Genomic DNA, 12416 nt, shown 5'->3' with positions numbered 1-12416 from the left:
ATACATCTACTTTGGAGCACTCTTCTCCCTTGCACTCTTGAATCGGTCATTCGCAATGTATTCTTCCAGCAAGCTGAATAACGAGGTAGGTGTGAGAAGGTGTACCAGCTGTCTTTGAGCTATCAGCGGCCACTAGGTGTCCCTCTTGTGATTTCCCGGGGATCCCGATTGTACAGGAATTCGTCGGTTCAGTAGCACGGGGGAGGGGATGGCCTGTGCTTGGAAGTGACAAACAGTCTGGTGGAATCATGAGTGTTTTTTCAAGTTCTGATTCATATTCGCTGTAGAATAAAATATGCTTTCAGCCCCCATGAGCTTTGTCACTAGGAGAGCAGTGTAGGAACTTTTGCTGTATGGCTGTGGGTTCCCTGGTGGTCTAGTGGTTAGGATTCGGCGCTCTCACCGCCGCGGCCCGGGTTCGATTCCCGGTCAGGGAACAGTCCTTCTTCTGCCCTTGAATGCTTTTCCTTCCCGCAGGTCAGGGCTTCTCAAAATGAATTTGCTTTTCTGACAAACAGTTTGCCTAGCATCCCGCAATCTGGCTCCTAATTTGATTTTCGCAAGGTTCCCTTTGAGTTGCTTTCCTCGGCGGGAGGAAAATCTCTTGTGCAAGGCTCTTGAGGAAGTGAGATTCTGTATTCCGAGGTGCGCTTCTTTTCGTAGGCTTCTGACCACATGGTGTGCGGCAGGAAGTCATCTTTGACAGGGCCGCAGGCTTTGTCTCCAAATGGCATCCCGGACCCACTGCAACCCACCTTTTTGCTGAAACGGAAGTCTGGTTCAGGGTAAGAAAAAGCTGAGCTGCACGTACCGAAAGCAGCAGAGCCCAGCGGCGGAGAGGGTGTGGCCAGGGCTGTCTGATTTGCATAGTGACCAGTGGCATCTTGGGAATGTACAGGCTTTGGAGCCTAACGGGTGCTGCAGGGGTCTGCCTGGCCGGAGAAATGCCTGTCTGGCGCTCCCCTCAGGACACACGTGTCTTCCGTTCGAGCATGGAGGGTGAGGGACATGGGTCACCCTCATATACAGGGGTGTGGGCATGGGCAGGATGGGGCGTGGGGGACCCGTCAGGGCATTGCCCGTTTGGAAGCCCGTTCGGAAGGCAAGAGGAGGCGGAGGCGGAGGCGGGAATCTCTGCTCAATTTTTTCCCGAGGCCTGGGGACAAGCCTTTGCACATTTGATCCAGCCGGGCCTGCATCAGCAGATCCTGCTCCGATGGCAAGGGAGAGCCTGCAGGTGTAAATCAAAGAAAGGGGAGAAATCCGCAAGAGGCGGGTTAACAAATTCCAGTGGCAGGCCCATGTTCCCCAGGAAGCAAGTACTTCCTCCTGCTCCCTTCAGTGGGAAAAGACATAGGAGGTGTATTTCTCTAAGCAGGGGCTCTGCGTAGGTGGCACTGCATTGCTTTGGCAAACATCCATGCTAAGTGCAGAGTAGCAGCAGACCCCACAGCTGAGACGTGAATTGGGACTGTTAAGGAAGGGCACTGGGAGGGTGAGGAGGGCAGAGGAAAATGCTTTACAAAAGCATCTGCAAGTTCCTACACACCCGCTGAAAACCCATACCAGGGATGGGGCTCGAACCCATGCGGACAACTGTCCATTGGATCTTAAGTCCAACGCCTTAACCACTCGGCCACCCTGGTGAGACCCTAGGCCCTGCCTTACTCAGCTCCCTTTTCATGCTGGCTGCTCCAGCGCAGGCTGTCCAGCAAGAGGTGATTGCAGAGTAAAAAGGCTTTTGCAGGAGGATAAAGGTAATTGCTTATGACAAACACACTGTGTGACACCTAACTTTTCCCCACTCGTACTTTATGGGCAATCTATACAGTGGAGTTAGCTTAGTCACAATAAGGAAGTGAGCAAGGCAGGCTCACAAGAGCATCTCCTCCCTGGTGGTCTAGTGGCTAGGATTCGGCGCTTTCACCGCCGCGGCCCGGGTTCGATTCCCGGTCAGGGAAGATCCCTCTAAGACGTAGACGTGTGTAATTTGTCCACGCAGCTCAGCTTTTTTTAATCGAAGGTCCTTAAAAAGGCACCCCGACCTATAGACGAAAGCAGAGGAAAGGGGCTGGGTCCCCTGTGTCCCAGGTTGCTTTGCTCCCATTGCCCTCAGCCACCTTCATGCGCACGCAGTCCCCCACCCAGTCAGGTGCTCTATGTGGGCGTAAAGTGCAGTACCAGCTCATCAGAAAGGTAAATTGCTGGAAAACCCGGCTGCGATGTATACATCTACTTTGGAGCACTCTTCTCCCTTGCACTCTTGAATCGGTCATTCGCAATGTATTCTTCCAGCAAGCTGAATAACGAGGTAGGTGTGAGAAGGTGTACCAGCTGTCTTTGAGCTATCAGCGGCCACTAGGTGTCCCTCTTGTGATTTCCCGGGGATCCCGATTGTACAGGAATTCGTCGGTTCAGTAGCACGGGGGAGGGGATGGCCTGTGCTTGGAAGTGACAAACAGTCTGGTGGAATCATGAGTGTTTTTTCAAGTTCTGATTCATATTCGCTGTAGAATAAAATATGCTTTCAGCCCCCATGAGCTTTGTCACTAGGAGAGCAGTGTAGGAACTTTTGCTGTATGGCTGTGGGTTCCCTGGTGGTCTAGTGGTTAGGATTCGGCGCTCTCACCGCCGCGGCCCGGGTTCGATTCCCGGTCAGGGAACAGTCCTTCTTCTGCCCTTGAATGCTTTTCCTTCCCGCAGGTCAGGGCTTCTCAAAATGAATTTGCTTTTCTGACAAACAGTTTGCCTAGCATCCCGCAATCTGGCTCCTAATTTGATTTTCGCAAGGTTCCCTTTGAGTTGCTTTCCTCGGCGGGAGGAAAATCTCTTGTGCAAGGCTCTTGAGGAAGTGAGATTCTGTATTCCGAGGTGCGCTTCTTTTCGTAGGCTTCTGACCACATGGTGTGCGGCAGGAAGTCATCTTTGACAGGGCCGCAGGCTTTGTCTCCAAATGGCATCCCGGACCCACTGCAACCCACCTTTTTGCTGAAACGGAAGTCTGGTTCAGGGTAAGAAAAAGCTGAGCTGCACGTACCGAAAGCAGCAGATCCCAGCGGCGGAGAGGGTGTGGCCAGGGCTGTCTGATTTGCATAGTGACCAGTGGCATCTTGGGAATGTACAGGCTTTGGAGCCTAACGGGTGCTGCAGGGGTCTGCCTGGCCGGAGAAATGCCTGTCTGGCGCTCCCCTCAGGACACACGTGTCTTCCGTTCGAGCATGGAGGGTGAGGGACATGGGTCACCCTCATATACAGGGGTGTGGGCATGGGCAGGATGGGGCGTGGGGGACCCGTCAGGGCATTGCCCGTTTGGAAGCCCGTTCGGAAGGCAAGAGGAGGCGGAGGCGGAGGCGGAGGCGGGAATCTCTGCTCAATTTTTTCCCGAGGCCTGGGGACAAGCCTTTGCACATTTGATCCAGCCGGGCCTGCATCAGCAGATCCTGCTCCGATGGCAAGGGAGAGCCTGCAGGTGTAAATCAAAGAAAGGGGAGAAATCCGCAAGAGGCGGGTTAACAAATTCCAGTGGCAGGCCCATGTTCCCCAGGAAGCAAGTACTTCCTCCTGCTCCCTTCAGTGGGAAAAGACATAGGAGGTGTATTTCTCTAAGCAGGGGCTCTGCGTAGGTGGCACTGCATTGCTTTGGCAAACATCCATGCTAAGTGCAGAGTAGCAGCAGACCCCACAGCTGAGACGTGAATTGGGACTGTTAAGGAAGGGCACTGGGAGGGTGAGGAGGGCAGAGGAAAATGCTTTACAAAAGCATCTGCAAGTTCCTACACACCCGCTGAAAACCCATACCAGGGATGGGGCTCGAACCCATGCGGACAACTGTCCATTGGATCTTAAGTCCAACGCCTTAACCACTCGGCCACCCTGGTGAGACCCTAGGCCCTGCCTTACTCAGCTCCCTTTTCATGCTGGCTGCTCCAGCGCAGGCTGTCCAGCAAGAGGTGATTGCAGAGTAAAAAGGCTTTTGCAGGAGGATAAAGGTAATTGCTTATGACAAACACACTGTGTGACACCTAACTTTTCCCCACTCGTACTTTATGGGCAATCTATACAGTGGAGTTAGCTTAGTCACAATAAGGAAGTGAGCAAGGCAGGCTCACAAGAGCATCTCCTCCCTGGTGGTCTAGTGGCTAGGATTCGGCGCTTTCACCGCCGCGGCCCGGGTTCGATTCCCGGTCAGGGAAGATCCCTCTAAGACGTAGACGTGTGTAATTTGTCCACGCAGCTCAGCTTTTTTTAATCGAAGGTCCTTAAAAAGGCACCCCGACCTATAGACGAAAGCAGAGGAAAGGGGCTGGGTCCCCTGTGTCCCAGGTTGCTTTGCTCCCATTGCCCTCAGCCACCTTCATGCGCACGCAGTCCCCCACCCAGTCAGGTGCTCTATGTGGGCGTAAAGTGCAGTACCAGCTCATCAGAAAGGTAAATTGCTGGAAAACCCGGCTGCGATGTATACATCTACTTTGGAGCACTCTTCTCCCTTGCACTCTTGAATCGGTCATTCGCAATGTATTCTTCCAGCAAGCTGAATAACGAGGTAGGTGTGAGAAGGTGTACCAGCTGTCTTTGAGCTATCAGCGGCCACTAGGTGTCCCTCTTGTGATTTCCCGGGGATCCCGATTGTACAGGAATTCGTCGGTTCAGTAGCACGGGGGAGGGGATGGCCTGTGCTTAGAAGTGACAAACAGTCTGGTGGAATCATGAGTGTTTTTTCAAGTTCTGATTCATATTCGCTGTAGAATAAAATATGCTTTCAGCCCCCATGAGCTTTGTCACTAGGAGAGCAGTGTAGGAACTTTTGCTGTATGGCTGTGGGTTCCCTGGTGGTCTAGTGGTTAGGATTCGGCGCTCTCACCGCCGCGGCCCGGGTTCGATTCCCGGTCAGGGAACAGTCCTTCTTCTGCCCTTGAATGCTTTTCCTTCCCGCAGGTCAGGGCTTCTCAAAATGAATTTGCTTTTCTGACAAACAGTTTGCCTAGCATCCCGCAATCTGGCTCCTAATTTGATTTTCGCAAGGTTCCCTTTGAGTTGCTTTCCTCGGCGGGAGGAAAATCTCTTGTGCAAGGCTCTTGAGGAAGTGAGATTCTGTATTCCGAGGTGCGCTTCTTTTCGTAGGCTTCTGACCACATGGTGTGCGGCAGGAAGTCATCTTTGACAGGGCCGCAGGCTTTGTCTCCAAATGGCATCCCGGACCCACTGCAACCCACCTTTTTGCTGAAACGGAAGTCTGGTTCAGGGTAAGAAAAAGCTGAGCTGCACGTACCGAAAGCAGCAGAGCCCAGCGGCGGAGAGGGTGTGGCCAGGGCTGTCTGATTTGCATAGTGACCAGTGGCATCTTGGGAATGTACAGGCTTTGGAGCCTAACGGGTGCTGCAGGGGTCTGCCTGGCCGGAGAAATGCCTGTCTGGCGCTCCCCTCAGGACACACGTGTCTTCCGTTCGAGCATGGAGGGTGAGGGACATGGGTCACCCTCATATACAGGGGTGTGGGCATGGGCAGGATGGGGCGTGGGGGACCCGTCAGGGCATTGCCCGTTTGGAAGCCCGTTCGGAAGGCAAGAGGAGGCGGAGGCGGAGGCGGGAATCTCTGCTCAATTTTTTCCCGAGGCCTGGGGACAAGCCTTTGCACATTTGATCCAGCCGGGCCTGCATCAGCAGATCCTGCTCCGATGGCAAGGGAGAGCCTGCAGGTGTAAATCAAAGAAAGGGGAGAAATCCGCAAGAGGCGGGTTAACAAATTCCAGTGGCAGGCCCATGTTCCCCAGGAAGCAAGTACTTCCTCCTGCTACCTTCAGTGGGAAAAGACATAGGAGGTGTATTTCTCTAAGCAGGGGCTCTGCGTAGGTGGCACTGCATTGCTTTGGCAAACATCCATGCTAAGTGCAGAGTAGCAGCAGACCCCACAGCTGAGACGTGAATTGGGACTGTTAAGGAAGGGCACTGGGAGGGTGAGGAGGGCAGAGGAAAATGCTTTACAAAAGCATCTGCAAGTTCCTACACACCCACTGAAAACCCATACCAGGGATGGGGCTCGAACCCATGCGGACAACTGTCCATTGGATCTTAAGTCCAACGCCTTAACCACTCGGCCACCCTGGTGAGACCCTAGGTCCTGCCTTACTCAGCTCCCTTTTCATGCTGGCTGCTCCAGCGCAGGCTGTCCAGCAAGAGGTGATTGCAGAGTAAAAAGGCTTTTGCAGGAGGATAAAGGTAATTGCTTATGACAAACACACTGTGTGACACCTAACTTTTCCCCACTCGTACTTTATGGGCAATCTATACAGTGGAGTTAGCTTAGTCACAATAAGGAAGTGAGCAAGGCAGGCTCACAAGAGCATCTCCTCCCTGGTGGTCTAGTGGCTAGGATTCGGCGCTTTCACCGCCGCGGCCCGGGTTCGATTCCCGGTCAGGGAAGATCCCTCTAAGACGTAGACGTGCGTAATTTGTCCACGCAGCTCAGCTTTTTTTAATCGAAGGTCCTTAAAAAGGCACCCCGACCTATAGACGAAAGCAGAGGAAAGGGGCTGGGTCCCCTGTGTCCCAGGTTGCTTTGCTCCCATTGCCCTCAGCCACCTTCATGCGCACGCAGTCCCCCACCCAGTCAGGTGCTCTATGTGGGCGTAAAGTGCAGTACCAGCTCATCAGAAAGGTAAATTGCTGGAAAACCCGGCTGCGATGTATACATCTACTTTGGAGCACTCTTCTCCCTTGCACTCTTGAATCGGTCATTCGCAATGTATTCTTCCAGCAAGCTGAATAACGAGGTAGGTGTGAGAAGGTGTACCAGCTGTCTTTGAGCTATCAGCGGCCACTAGGTGTCCCTCTTGTGATTTCCCGGGGATCCCGATTGTACAGGAATTCGTCGGTTCAGTAGCACGGGGGAGGGGATGGCCTGTGCTTGGAAGTGACAAACAGTCTGGTGGAATCATGAGTGTTTTTTCAAGTTCTGATTCATATTCGCTGTAGAATAAAATATGCTTTCAGCCCCCATGAGCTTTGTCACTAGGAGAGCAGTGTAGGAACTTTTGCTGTTTGGCTGTGGGTTCCCTGGTGGTCTAGTGGTTAGGATTCGGCGCTCTCACCGCCGCGGCCCGGGTTCGATTCCCGGTCAGGGAACAGTCCTTCTTCTGCCCTTGAATGCTTTTCCTTCCCGCAGGTCAGGGCTTCTCAAAATGAATTTGCTTTTCTGACAAACAGTTTGCCTAGCATCCCGCAATCTGGCTCCTAATTTGATTTTCGCAAGGTTCCCTTTGAGTTGCTTTCCTCGGCGGGAGGAAAATCTCTTGTGCAAGGCTCTTGAGGAAGTGAGATTCTGTATTCCGAGGTGCGCTTCTTTTCGTAGGCTTCTGACCACATGGTGTGCGGCAGGAAGTCATCTTTGACAGGGACGCAGGCTTTGTCTCCAAATGGCATCCCGGACCCACTGCAACCCACCTTTTTGCTGAAACGGAAGTCTGGTTCAGGGTAAGAAAAAGCTGAGCTGCACGTACCGAAAGCAGCAGAGCCCAGCGGCGGAGAGGGTGTGGCCAGGGCTGTCTGATTTGCATAGTGACCAGTGGCATCTTGGGAATGTACAGGCTTTGGAGCCTAACGGGTGCTGCAGGGGTCTGCCTGGCCGGAGAAATGCCTGTCTGGCGCTCCCCTCAGGACACACGTGTCTTCCGTTCGAGCATGGAGGGTGAGGGACATGGGTCACCCTCATATACAGGGGTGTGGGCATGGGCAGGATGGGGCGTGGGGGACCCGTCAGGGCATTGCCCGTTTGGAAGCCCGTTCGGAAGGCAAGAGGAGGCGGAGGCGGAGGCGGGAATCTCTGCTCAATTTTTTCCCGAGGCCTGGGGACAAGCCTTTGCACATTTGATCCAGCCGGGCCTGCATCAGCAGATCCTGCTCCGATGGCAAGGGAGAGCCTGCAGGTGTAAATCAAAGAAAGGGGAGAAATCCGCAAGAGGCGGGTTAACAAATTCCAGTGGCAGGCCCATGTTCCCCAGGAAGCAAGTACTTCCTCCTGCTCCCTTCAGTGGGAAAAGACATAGGAGGTGTATTTCTCTAAGCAGGGGCTCTGCGTAGGTGGCACTGCATTGCTTTGGGAAGCATCCATGCTAAGTGCAGAGTAGCAGCAGACCCCACAGCTGAGACGTGAATTGGGACTGTTAAGGAAGGGCACTGGGAGGGTGAGGAGGGCAGAGGAAAATGCTTTAAAAAAGCATCTGCAAGTTCCTACACACCCGCTGAAAACCCATACCAGGGATGGGGCTCGAACCCATGCGGACAACTGTCCATTGGATCTTAAGTCCAACGCCTTAACCACTCGGCCACCCTGGTGAGACCCTAGGTCCTGCCTTACTCAGCTCCCTTTTCATGCTGGCTGCTCCAGCGCAGGCTGTCCAGCAAGAGGTGATTGCAGAGTAAAAAGGCTTTTGCAGGAGGATAAAGGTAATTGCTTATGACAAACACACTGTGTGACACCTAACTTTTCCCCACTCGTACTTTATGGGCAATCTATACAGTGGAGTTAGCTTAGTCACAATAAGGAAGTGAGCAAGGCAGGCTCACAAGAGCATCTCCTCCCTGGTGGTCTAGTGGCTAGGATTCGGCGCTTTCACCGCCGCGGCCCGGGTTCGATTCCCGGTCAGGGAAGATCCCTCTAAGACGTAGACGTGCGTAATTTGTCCACGCAGCTCAGCTTTTTTTAATCGAAGGTCCTTAAAAAGGCACCCCGACCTATAGACGAAAGCAGAGGAAAGGGGCTGGGTCCCCTGTGTCCCAGGTTGCTTTGCTCCCATTGCCCTCAGCCACCTTCATGCGCACGCAGTCCCCCACCCAGTCAGGTGCTCTATGTGGGCGTAAAGTGCAGTACCAGCTCATCAGAAAGGTAAATTGCTGGAAAACCCGGCTGCGATGTATACATCTACTTTGGAGCACTCTTCTCCCTTGCACTCTTGAATCGGTCATTCGCAATGTATTCTTCCAGCAAGCTGAATAACGAGGTAGGTGTGAGAAGGTGTACCAGCTGTCTTTGAGCTATCAGCGGCCACTAGGTGTCCCTCTTGTGATTTCCCGGGGATCCCGATTGTACAGGAATTCGTCGGTTCAGTAGCACGGGGGAGGGGATGGCCTGTGCTTGGAAGTGACAAACAGTCTGGTGGAATCATGAGTGTTTTTTCAAGTTCTGATTCATATTCGCTGTAGAATAAAATATGCTTTCAGCCCCCATGAGCTTTGTCACTAGGAGAGCAGTGTAGGAACTTTTGCTGTTTGGCTGTGGGTTCCCTGGTGGTCTAGTGGTTAGGATTCGGCGCTCTCACCGCCGCGGCCCGGGTTCGATTCCCGGTCAGGGAACAGTCCTTCTTCTGCCCTTGAATGCTTTTCCTTCCCGCAGGTCAGGGCTTCTCAAAATGAATTTGCTTTTCTGACAAACAGTTTGCCTAGCATCCCGCAATCTGGCTCCTAATTTGATTTTCGCAAGGTTCCCTTTGAGTTGCTTTCCTCGGCGGGAGGAAAATCTCTTGTGCAAGGCTCTTGAGGAAGTGAGATTCTGTATTCCGAGGTGCGCTTCTTTTCGTAGGCTTCTGACCACATGGTGTGCGGCAGGAAGTCATCTTTGACAGGGACGCAGGCTTTGTCTCCAAATGGCATCCCGGACCCACTGCAACCCACCTTTTTGCTGAAACGGAAGTCTGGTTCAGGGTAAGAAAAAGCTGAGCTGCACGTACCGAAAGCAGCAGAGCCCAGCGGCGGAGAGGGTGTGGCCAGGGCTGTCTGATTTGCATAGTGACCAGTGGCATCTTGGGAATGTACAGGCTTTGGAGCCTAACGGGTGCTGCAGGGGTCTGCCTGGCCGGAGAAATGCCTGTCTGGCGCTCCCCTCAGGACACACGTGTCTTCCGTTCGAGCATGGAGGGTGAGGGACATGGGTCACCCTCATATACAGGGGTGTGGGCATAGGCAGGATGGGGCGTGGGGGACCCGTCAGGGCATTGCCCGTTTGGAAGCCCGTTCGGAAGGCAAGAGGAGGCGGAGGCGGAGGCGGGAATCTCTGCTCAATTTTTTCCCGAGGCCTGGGGACAAGCCTTTGCACATTTGATCCAGCCGGGCCTGCATCAGCAGATCCTGCTCCGATGGCAAGGGAGAGCCTGCAGGTGTAAATCAAAGAAAGGGGAGAAATCCGCAAGAGGCGGGTTAACAAATTCCAGTGGCAGGCCCATGTTCCCCAGGAAGCAAGTACTTCCTCCTGCTCCCTTCAGTGGGAAAAGACATAGGAGGTGTATTTCTCTAAGCAGGGGCTCTGCGTAGGTGGCACTGCATTGCTTTGGGAAGCATCCATGCTAAGTGCAGAGTAGCAGCAGACCCCACAGCTGAGACGTGAATTGGGACTGTTAAGGAAGGGCACTGGGAGGGTGAGGAGGGCAGAGGAAAATGCTTTAAAAAAGCATCTGCAAGTTCCTACACACCCGCTGAAAACCCATACCAGGGATGGGGCTCGAACCCATGCGGACAACTGTCCATTGGATCTTAAGTCCAACGCCTTAACCACTCGGCCACCCTGGTGAGACCCTAGGCCCTGCCTTACTCAGCTCCCTTTTCATGCTGGCTGCTCCAGCGCAGGCTGTCCAGCAAGAGGTGATTGCAGAGTAAAAAGGCTTTTGCAGGAGGATAAAGGTAATTGCTTATGACAAACACACTGTGTGACACCTAACTTTTCCCCACTCGTACTTTATGGGCAATCTATACAGTGGAGTTAGCTTAGTCACAATAAGGAAGTGAGCAAGGCAGGCTCACAAGAGCATCTCCTCCCTGGTGGTCTAGTGGCTAGGATTCGGAGCTTTCACCGCCGCGGCCCGGGTTCGATTCCCGGTCAGGTAAGATCCCTCTAAGACGTAGACGTGCGTAATTTGTCCACGCAGCTCAGCTTTTTTTAATCGAAGGTCCTTAAAAAGGCACCCCGACCTATAGACGAAAGCAGAGGAAAGGGGCTGGGTCCCCTGTGTCCCAGGTTGCTTTGCTCCCATTGCCCTCAGCCACCTTCATGCGCACGCAGTCCCCCACCCAGTCAGGTGCTCTATGTGGGCGTAAAGTGCAGTACCAGCTCATCAGAAAGGTAAATTGCTGGAAAACCCGGCTGCGATGTATACATCTACTTTGGAGCACTCTTCTCCCTTGCACTCTTGAATCGGTCATTCGCAATGTATTCTTCCAGCAAGCTGAATAACGAGGTAGGTGTGAGAAGGTGTACCAGCTGTCTTTGAGCTATCAGCGGCCACTAGGTGTCCCTCTTGTGATTTCCCGGGGATCCCGATTGTACAGGAATTCGTCGGTTCAGTAGCACGGGGGAGGGGATGGCCTGTGCTTGGAAGTGACAAACAGTCTGGTGGAATCATGAGTGTTTTTTCAAGTTCTGATTCATATTCGCTGTAGAATAAAATATGCTTTCAGCCCCCATGAGCTTTGTCACTAGGAGAGCAGTTTAGGAACTTTTGCTGTATGGCTCTGGGTTCCCTGGTGGTCTAGTGGTTAGGATTCTGCGCTCTCACCGCCGCGGCCCGGGTTCGATTCCCGGTCAGGGAACAGTCCTTCTTCTGCCCTTGAATGCTTTTCCTTCCCGCAGGTCAGGGCTTCTCAAAATGAATTTGCTTTTCTGACAAACAGTTTGCCTAGCATCCCGCAATCTGGCTCCTAATTTGATTTTCGCAAGGTTCCCTTTGAGTTGCTTTCCTCGGCGGGAGGAAAATCTCTTGTGCAAGGCTCTTGAGGAAGTGAGATTCTGTATTCCGAGGTGCGCTTCTTTTCGTAGGCTTCTGACCACATGGTGTGCGGCAGGAAGTCATCTTTGACAGGGCCGCAGGCTTTGTCTCCAAATGGCATCCCGGACCCACTGCAACCCACCTTTTTGCTGAAACGGAAGTCTGGTTCAGGGTAAGAAAAAGCTGAGCTGCACGTACCGAAAGCAGCAGATCCCAGCGGCGGAGAGGGTGTGGCCAGGGCTGTCTGATTTGCATAGTGACCAGTGGCATCTTGGGAATGTACAGGCTTTGGAGCCTAACGGGTGCTGCAGGGGTCTGCCTGGCCGGAGAAATGCCTGTCTGGCGCTCCCCTCAGGACACACGTGTCTTCCGTTCGAGCATGGAGGGTGAGGGACATGGGTCACCCTCATATACAGGGGTGTGGGCATGGGCAGGATGGGGCGTGGGGGACCCGTCAGGGCATTGCCCGTTTGGAAGCCCGTTCGGAAGGCAAGAGGAGGCGGAGGCGGAGGCGGAGGCGGGAATCTCTGCTCAATTTTTTCCCGAGGCCTGGGGACAAGCCTTTGCACATTTGATCCAGCCGGGCCTGCATCAGCAGATCCTGCTCCGATGGCAAGGGAGAGCCTGCAGGTGTAAATCAAAGAAAGGGGAGAAATCCGCAAGAGGC

At 53.5% G+C, this 12416-nt stretch overlaps 14 non-coding genes across 14 annotated transcripts; 9 read left to right on the top strand and 5 right to left on the bottom strand.

Moving 5' to 3' along the window:
• The first annotated feature begins 365 nt into the window (after positions 1-365).
• On the top strand, positions 366-437 carry TRNAE-CUC (transfer RNA glutamic acid (anticodon CUC)). The gene has a single exon. It is a non-coding gene; the product is annotated as a tRNA-Glu (tRNA).
• A 1126-nt stretch (positions 438-1563) lies between these two features.
• TRNAL-UAA (transfer RNA leucine (anticodon UAA)) lies at positions 1564-1646 on the bottom strand. Its single transcript has one exon. It is a non-coding gene; the product is annotated as a tRNA-Leu (tRNA).
• Positions 1647-1889: 243 nt separating this feature from the next.
• On the top strand, positions 1890-1961 carry TRNAE-UUC (transfer RNA glutamic acid (anticodon UUC)). The gene has a single exon. It is a non-coding gene; the product is annotated as a tRNA-Glu (tRNA).
• Positions 1962-2591: 630 nt separating this feature from the next.
• Positions 2592-2663, top strand: TRNAE-CUC (transfer RNA glutamic acid (anticodon CUC)). The gene has a single exon. It is a non-coding gene; the product is annotated as a tRNA-Glu (tRNA).
• Positions 2664-3795: 1132 nt separating this feature from the next.
• On the bottom strand, positions 3796-3878 carry TRNAL-UAA (transfer RNA leucine (anticodon UAA)). Its single transcript has one exon. It is a non-coding gene; the product is annotated as a tRNA-Leu (tRNA).
• Positions 3879-4121: 243 nt separating this feature from the next.
• TRNAE-UUC (transfer RNA glutamic acid (anticodon UUC)) lies at positions 4122-4193 on the top strand. Its single transcript has one exon. It is a non-coding gene; the product is annotated as a tRNA-Glu (tRNA).
• Positions 4194-4823: 630 nt separating this feature from the next.
• On the top strand, positions 4824-4895 carry TRNAE-CUC (transfer RNA glutamic acid (anticodon CUC)). The gene has a single exon. It is a non-coding gene; the product is annotated as a tRNA-Glu (tRNA).
• A 1126-nt stretch (positions 4896-6021) lies between these two features.
• Positions 6022-6104, bottom strand: TRNAL-UAA (transfer RNA leucine (anticodon UAA)). Its single transcript has one exon. It is a non-coding gene; the product is annotated as a tRNA-Leu (tRNA).
• A 243-nt stretch (positions 6105-6347) lies between these two features.
• Positions 6348-6419, top strand: TRNAE-UUC (transfer RNA glutamic acid (anticodon UUC)). Its single transcript has one exon. It is a non-coding gene; the product is annotated as a tRNA-Glu (tRNA).
• A 630-nt stretch (positions 6420-7049) lies between these two features.
• Positions 7050-7121, top strand: TRNAE-CUC (transfer RNA glutamic acid (anticodon CUC)). The gene has a single exon. It is a non-coding gene; the product is annotated as a tRNA-Glu (tRNA).
• Positions 7122-8247: 1126 nt separating this feature from the next.
• On the bottom strand, positions 8248-8330 carry TRNAL-UAA (transfer RNA leucine (anticodon UAA)). The gene has a single exon. It is a non-coding gene; the product is annotated as a tRNA-Leu (tRNA).
• Positions 8331-8573: 243 nt separating this feature from the next.
• TRNAE-UUC (transfer RNA glutamic acid (anticodon UUC)) lies at positions 8574-8645 on the top strand. Its single transcript has one exon. It is a non-coding gene; the product is annotated as a tRNA-Glu (tRNA).
• Positions 8646-9275: 630 nt separating this feature from the next.
• TRNAE-CUC (transfer RNA glutamic acid (anticodon CUC)) lies at positions 9276-9347 on the top strand. Its single transcript has one exon. It is a non-coding gene; the product is annotated as a tRNA-Glu (tRNA).
• A 1126-nt stretch (positions 9348-10473) lies between these two features.
• Positions 10474-10556, bottom strand: TRNAL-UAA (transfer RNA leucine (anticodon UAA)). The gene has a single exon. It is a non-coding gene; the product is annotated as a tRNA-Leu (tRNA).
• Positions 10557-12416: the final 1860 nt, after the last annotated feature.

The sequence above is a fragment of the Triturus cristatus genome, chromosome 5_2, assembly GCF_964204655.1.
Source record: "Triturus cristatus chromosome 5_2, aTriCri1.1, whole genome shotgun sequence".
Classification (NCBI taxonomy): domain Eukaryota; kingdom Metazoa; phylum Chordata; class Amphibia; order Caudata; family Salamandridae; genus Triturus; species Triturus cristatus.
This window is presented reverse-complemented; position numbering and strand designations above follow the sequence as displayed.